At 37.7% G+C, this 8,258-nt stretch overlaps 1 non-coding gene across 1 annotated transcript; it reads right to left on the bottom strand.

Moving 5' to 3' along the window:
- Positions 1-336: 336 nt before the first annotated feature.
- On the bottom strand, positions 337-441 carry LOC131813388 (U6 spliceosomal RNA). The gene has a single exon (XR_009346789.1). It is a non-coding gene; the product is annotated as a U6 spliceosomal RNA (small nuclear RNA).
- Positions 442-8,258: the final 7,817 nt, after the last annotated feature.

Raw genomic sequence — 8,258 nt, forward strand, 5'->3', positions numbered from 1 at the left:
CTGCTAGCCTGGGTTTGGTTCCATGTTTTACCAGCTGTACAACCCTGGGTACTAAGCCTTATATGCTTCAGTTGCCTCATCTGTAAAGTAGGGATAATCTTATAGGATTGTTGTGAGGATTAAATGTGTTAATATGTTTAACTTATTGTAACCACACTTAACATTTTAAGTACTTAAGTATTGGCTATTTTTATTTAAGAAATTCTTTCTCAATCCCAGCTCATAATATATTCTCTTATATTTTCTTCTAAAAGATTTAAAGTTTGAACTTCAGACTTAAATCTTTAACCCACATAAATTTTATATTTCTGTAAAGTGTGAGATATGGGCCCACAAAAACACATGGACCACTTCACAGATTTGTATATCACCTTCGTTCAAGGATAATGTCTCATCGTCTTTGCATTGTTCCAATGTTAATATATCTAGTGCCAAAACGGGTGCCCTTGTAACATTTGATGCATTAACCTCTTACTTATTGACTTACTTCTCTAGGCATCCCCAACTCATGGTCAGTTAGACTCCTCCCTCCCCAACGACTGCCCCTCCTCAGTTCTCTTGCAGACCGCAGCTCCTGTGATTTGACCACAAACTATTAAATTGCTTTAGAACTGAATCCTATACCCTTGTTTTTTCTCTGCGCTCTAGTGCCTAGGAACTGGGGCCAAATTACTTACCATCACATGTTGACTTTTTCATTGAGTAGGTATTTAACTGAGCAATTATTTAACTGCTCTTTGCCTCTTTTCCCCATCAGTAAAACTGATATAATGTAATATTTCTTACCTTGTTGGATTATTATGTCTATTATATAAATAAATTAACACATGTACATCACTTCCAACAGTATTTGGTATTTGGTAGGTGCTGAATAAATAATAGCTATTTTTTCTACAGGATTTCAGTTAATACTATGATTTTAAAAGTCACCTAAATGCTAATAATTTCAAAAAGTATGCATTCAGCCTTGAAATTCCCCTCAACTCAAGACTTAATAGCCAACTGCTTATTTGGCTGTTTCATTTTTTTAGATGCGCAATAGGGATCTTTAACTTAGCGTGACCCAAGCAGGGCTATCAGCTCAATCCAAGTCTTCCTCCTCAGAGAAAAATCTATTTGCTCTAACCAAAATCCATCACTCTTTATTTATTTTGATACTTTCTTCCCACCTGCAGCCTCATGAGTTCTACCTCAAAAAGGTATCCCACATCTGATCATTACTCCCTAATACTGACTTAGTTAGCAATGTCCTCTCTCACCTGGACCACCATCACACATGCTCTCCTTTATCATACACTTGACCCTATTATGTTCTTTCTTCCATTCAGAAGGGAGATTAAGTCAATACAATCCAATATAAATCCAATCATTACCCCTCAGCTTAAAATCATCCTGTGGCTCCCCATAGCAAACACAATAAACATATTCCTTCCCATGGAATAGAGGGGTCATAGGTGATCTGGCCCCTGCTTACTTCTCCGGGCTCCTCTTCCTATCCTCACTCACAGTCACTGTGTTCCAGTCACATACCTTCTTTTTGAATCTTAAATATGTAAACTCTTTCTTATCTCAGGGCATTAGCACTTCCAGCTTGGAATGATTGAACCCCAGGTCTTCACATGGTTGTCTCCTCTTCATTCGGTCCCAACTCAAAAGGTCACCTCACTGGAGACACCCTCCTTGGCCACCCCAGTTAAAATTTTCCCACTTGGATTATCATTTTATGTTACTCATTGTTCTTATTGGCATTTAAATTTATTATATTTTTACATTATATCTGTGTCCTTCTACTGAAAGTAAGCTCTTTGAGGAGAGCAGCATTGTATTATTTTCATGTTCCCTAGAACAATGGCTGACACACCACAGTCAGTTCTCAAAACCCAATCACTAGCTGACTCCCAGATACTATTCTAAGACCTATATGTGCAGCTCTTTTTCATCCCCCATAGGAAATACATTATTTCCATTTTATATATAACGAAATCTTAGACACAAAGTAGCAGAAGTAAAATTCAAAATTATCTCTCATTTGCCATTTTATGCCCTATTGCTTAATACATTGCCGGAGGTTAAGTAAATATTTGTTTAAAGGAGAGATGTATAAAAACATAAAAAAAAAAAATTCAAAGGAATGTTTAAAGGAAAAAAGAAAGAAAAAAAAGCTAAAGAGTGCCATTTTTAATCTCCCACACCATCAAATGAACTTTAGAAGGCCAGAATTGGGTTTCAGAATTCACACCCCAAGAGGACCTATAAGGAAAAGTTGGTGTTGCTACTTCTTGTGAAGTGCCTCGGGATACAATGGTTGTGAAAAATGCTATAAAAATGTAAAGTTGTTCTTCACACCTTTACTTAGTGCTATTGTCTCTGTTTGTCAAGTTGCAGCATGCACAAGACCACACAGCTTTACTTAATTCAAGTCTAAAGAAGTATAAATATGATTTGTCAGAGAAAAACAAAGGAGACTTTCAAAAAACCAAAATTCAGAGATCCTATCTGTTGTGTGTTGTGCATTCCTGTATCAGAAATCCACATGGTATCTGGTGTCTTTGGCAGGAGGGGACTTATCTTTGTCCAGGATCTGCTCCCATCAGGATCACAAATAACCTAGGTAGAAGCTGCTAATGCTATGATGCCCAAGAAAAGGCAGTCTCCCAAAGTGTACATAGAGGGCATTGCTGCCTTGAGGGAGCAGAGATCTGGCTAGCTTATAGGAGGTTTTCCTTTTCTTTTCTTTGTTATTTAAATTCAAGTTGTTAACACATAGTGTATTACTAGTTCGAGAGATAAAATTCAGTGATTCATCAGTTGCATGTAACACGTGCTCATTCCATCACGTGCCCTCCTCAATGCCCATCACCCAGTTACCCCACCCCACTCCTCACCTCCCTCTTCTCCAGCAACCGTCAGTTTGTTTCCTATAATTAAGAGTCCATTATGGTTTGCCTCCCTTTGTTTTTATCTTATTTCATTTTCCTTCCCTTCCCCTATGTTCATTTGTTTTGATTCTTAAATTCCACCTATGAGTGAAATCATATGATGTTTGTCTTTCTAGGACTGACTTATTTTGCTTAGCATAATACACTCTGGTTCCATCCATGTCATTGCAAACGGCAAGATTTCATTCTTTTCAATGTTTTTTAATGAGGTTTCAAAAATGTTTTGAAATTTTATAAACTATAACATATGAAAACACTTTGCTAAACCGCTAGCTCTGGAGTTCTAGGCCTGGAAGGCTACTAACTTTCTGGGAAATGGAATTGAGTTTTGCTCATTCTTTTGACTGCCTTAGGTATTATATAGGATATATAGGATATATATATAGGATATATAGGATATATATATAGGATATATAGGATATATATATAGGATATATATATATAGGATAACTCAACCCTTAGGTCTGTGGCTGTTAATTGAGCCAGGAATAATGGAAGACAGACTAGTGTAGGGGAAACAAGAAGAGGCAAAACAGGATAGTGGATAAAGCATACATATTGTTGGCATCAGAGGGATAGATCTCCATGTGAAGTCTGACCTTCACATCATGGCTCTATCCAGAGTCCCTCAGATCACCATTGTTTCTGTGCAGTCTCCCGAGATTTGATGTAGTTTTATTCCCAACATGCTTGATTTTTCTTCCTTGGGCTGCCCTGAGGCTACTGTCCTAAGCACAGAGCTTCATATGTGCCGGGGAATTTATATCCCTGCCTTTTCCCAATGCTGGGACAGCCCTTATGGAGGGTAGACAATGCGGGGCTGAGGAATACACTCCTCCAAGCCTCAGGCTGGGATAAACTCTAAGGCATGCCTTACATTCCAGGTGTCCCCTGTGGGATCTGGCCGAAGTCACTTTCTCTGAGTCCTCACTTTCCTTCTTCCCTGTCACGCTTTCCTCACTCCCTTCTTAGTTTCTCCTGGGAGTATCACCTTAATATATCAATCGCATTTGAATCCTTATGGTAGGGTCTGCCTCTTGGACACCCAGTCTAAGAAAATAAACTACCTCAAAGGTTTCTGTGGGGAACTAAATGAAATATGATTATACCTAGGAATGGTGCTGACCACATCATAGGCCTTTGATAAATGGCAACTACTATCTTCTCTTTAAGAAGGGAGTTGAAAGTCTTCTTACCTTTGCAGCCTTTTATAGATCTAATTTTGGGCCCGCATGATGGAATATACCTGATAAATGTGGTTCTTGTCCAGCCAAAGTAATGGTGTTTGCTCCTCTCTGAGCAGGCCCTTCATTGTAGATAACATTCTTCAAGCCCCTCCCGCCTCCAAAATAAATAAATAATAAATAAATAAATACAGCTTGGAAGGAGTGCAATAAATTTAGGAGACAAATACCATGGGTTTGGGAGCCATGCTTATCTGAATTTTTAATTTATATCTGCCACTTATTATCTCAGCTATTTGATCACAGGTAAATTGCTTAACTTCCCTAAGTCTTGATTTCCTCATCTGTAAAAGGGAAAAGAAAAGTTCCACCAATTTTGCTGAGTTGTGAAGATCACACAATGTTTATTGGGTCAGAGACAACTCAGTGTGTTAGTTAAGAGCAAAGATGCTGGAGTAAAACTGCGTGGGGTCAAAGCTCTACCACTTGTTAACTGTATTAGGGTTCTCCAAAAAAACCAAGCTGACAGGAGCTAATTAGATAGTGGATGGATGGATGGATACATGGATGGACAGATGGATGGATGGATGGACGGATGGATGGATGGATATTATGAGCGGTTGGCTCACACAACTATGGGGGCTGTGAAGTCCAGATCCACACAATGGGGTAAATTCCAACCTGAGTCTGAGTGAAGGCAGAGGACTAATGTTGCAGCTTGAAGATAAGCAGAGAAAGAATTCTTTCTTACCCAGCCTTTTATTCTATCCAGACTTTCAACAAATTAGATAAGGTCCATCCTTGGCATATAGTAAGTACTCAGTAAACATCAGTAAAATTGCCTCTCTGGAAGAGAATAGAAATCCATAAAATGTTAGTTCCATTCTCCTTGGAAGCAGAGAATGAACAAGGCAGCTATAAATATGAAAACTACTGGTTGGCTGGGTGGCCCAGTGGGTTAAGCCTCTGCCTTCAGCTCAGATCATGATCTCAGGGTCCTGGGATGAGCCCTGCATCAGGCTCTCTGCTCAGTAGGGAAGCTGCTTCCCCTTCTCTCTGCCTACCTCTCTGCCTACTTGTGATCTCTCTCTCTCTGTCAAATAAATAAATAAATATATTTTTTAAAATTTGAAAACTACTCTCTTACAGACACCTTGAAGAGAATGATGACCACAATTTTTTTTTTTTTTTTGACTACAGAACAGGAATAGCAGGTTTCATCTTAAACCAGTACATGATCCTTAGTTTAGAGACATAGAATTCCAGGCTATAAGTATCAGCAGAAGTTGAAATGGACTGAGAAGGTTATGGATGTCCTATTTGGGGAAGTCTTTAAGCAATACCGTTATGTATCTGGAATAGCTTCAGTCTGATTGTTCCTAAAGATAGGAAAAAGAAGGAAATTTCAACCCCTTCCCCACCCATGTTTCCTTCTGTTCATTTCATCTCTTCAATTTCCAGAGAATTCTAAGCAAAAATATTAGAATTTTGTTTTCCTAACCATGATTTTCCTTTTCTGTGGGATTAATTTTTTTTTTAAAGATTTTTTTTTATTTATTTGATAGAGAGAAATCACAAGTAGACGGAGAGGCAGACAGAGAGAGAGAGGGGAAGCAGGCTCCCCGCTGAGCAGAGAGCCCGATGCGGGACTCGACCCCAGGACCCCGAGATCATGACCTGAGCCGAAGGCAGCGGCCTAACCCACCGAGCCACCCAGGTGCCCCGGGATTAATATTTTTTTGAAATGTCAGAAAACTTCTTCTTTTTTTCCCTCTCAAATCAGAGGGTTATCCCTGCCCGCCACCTATGAATAGAGCAAACAACACTTTAGGTCATTGCTCCAATGCTTGCTATCACAGACACCTCCTACAGGTGCTGCATCCTCTGTAACAAGGTGGTTCTTCAGGGATTTTATAATAGTTTTGTGTGATTGCAAACCACCGTCTGCATCTCTATTCTGAGACATCTGAAAATGCCCTTATCTCTTGTAAACTTTAATGTGATATACCGATGCCATTTAAAGATTTTAAAATCACGAAGTGGTATTGTTGCAAGGATGTTCAAACAGGCTTTCATTAGGAAGGGGCTCTCACTACCAAATATTGGACAACATGAACATCAAAGTAAATAATGACTCAAACAATGTATAAACCACTGAATGAAACATGAAACCATAAATCTGTAATTAACCTACAATCCCAATCCTTAAAACAACTTTTTAAGATATTAGTATTCCTAATTTATACATGGGGTAACTGAGCTCAGAATATTGAAGTGGCTCTTCCGAGCTCAAACAGCTACCAAGTGAGAGTCTTTTTTTTTTCTTCTATTTTTTTAGAGACATTTTAAACTAACAGAAAAATTATAAGTATGGTACAAAATTGTAAGTATAAGTAAAAAAAAACTATTTTCCTCCTGAACTATTGAGAACTGTTCACCTGATGTCCCATCACACCCAAATGTTTTAAAACAAGGACATTTTCACACATGACCACAATACAACCATCCATATCTGTGGCTCCATTAGGAAACAGAAAGAAGCACCTGCACATCATAGACATCAGTTAATATTTCCAAATTTCATTGAACAAAAGATAGTTAAGGTATAAATATTTCCATTCCCAAGCTTAGGTATAATAAGTGAATAACCTAATAAAGATGATTTTAAAAAATACTTTAAAAAGATTTGTTCATTGATTTACAGGAACATCTATAAATGGGGAAGCCTATGCAGTAAGTTTGCATATAAATATTTCATTCATTAAACCTCCAAATTAATGTCTAACTTCAAAATATAAAGACATAGAAGATATGACAATAAAGACATAACATATCTTGCCATTTATTTTACAGACTGCTATACACATATAAATACACGTGTAATATAGTCTAAATATAAGCAATTACAAATTGTGACTATATTTTTGTCTAAAATAAGTAGAGGGTAAAAACCTTAACATTCCTGGACTTTTAACAAATCCTTCCATATATATAAATTTGACCAATATCTTATGTTTCTTAAGTTAGCAATATTTTCATTTTGTCTGGGTTTTGTTGCTATTGAATATATGAAGACATTTTGTAATAAGGAAGACTTCAGTCCATAGAAAAAAAATCTAAAAATTTCCACCCAATTATACAACTGCCAATTAAACTTTTGCAATATTTCAGAGATACAGTAACAGTTGCATAATTCCATGCTCATGAAAATTCCTACTGGGCACAAGCAAAAGCAATTTTTCAGGCACTTATAACCTCATTATTCTTTAATATTTAAATTTATATTCAGTCAATTTTCTGTATCCAAGTGTCAGTTTCATTCATGTCAATAGTGCTGGATGCTACTTCACTTCAAACATAACAGGGTTCCTTACTGATATTCAGAAAATCCTCCACAGCATTTGTCTGAAAACTTATTTCCTATAAAGGCTTTTTAACATAGACTAGTTTCCATTCTTAAACATCACATTCAGTAAATCCACATACCACACAGAGGATGGAGGGAAGGAACGAAGCAGGTGGTGGACAGGGTCAGAACTGCGGTGCCGGAGGGACAGCTCAGAGTAGGAAGCTCCAAACAACTCTGCAGGGAGAAACAGAGATCCAGCTCTAGAGTCATAATTTCTCAAAGGATCCTCAAAATTTACCATGGGGCATGTCATATATGGAACCCTTTTCAAATCCTTGAAACAGGATGGAGAGTAGATAGCTAAAATGAAAGGAAGGAGAAATGTACTGAAAAATGAAGAAAAATTCTGCAAGCACAATTAATTTACTAGGAGAGACAAAAAAGTCAACACAATCTGTAAAACAAATCTGTAAGAAATAAATTCTAAGTCAAAATCAGAATAAATCTGTAAATTCATCTAACCTGAGAAGTGTGGATTGCACTTTAAAAGAAACATAATCTCTCTTAAATACCTACACATGTCTATTTTAATTTCCTACATTATTTCCAACAATTATTACTTGGGGACAGAATGGTCTAGAGCAGTACTGTCTTTAAATATAATTTAAGGGATGCCTGGGTGGCTCAGCTGTTTATGTGTCTGCCTTCGGGCAAGGTCAGATCCCAGGATTCTGGGATCGAGCCCCACGTTGGGCTCCCTGCTCAGCTAGGAGCCTGCTTCTTCCT

The sequence above is a fragment of the Mustela lutreola genome, chromosome 12 (genome assembly GCF_030435805.1).
Source record: "Mustela lutreola isolate mMusLut2 chromosome 12, mMusLut2.pri, whole genome shotgun sequence".
NCBI lineage: Eukaryota > Metazoa > Chordata > Mammalia > Carnivora > Mustelidae > Mustela > Mustela lutreola.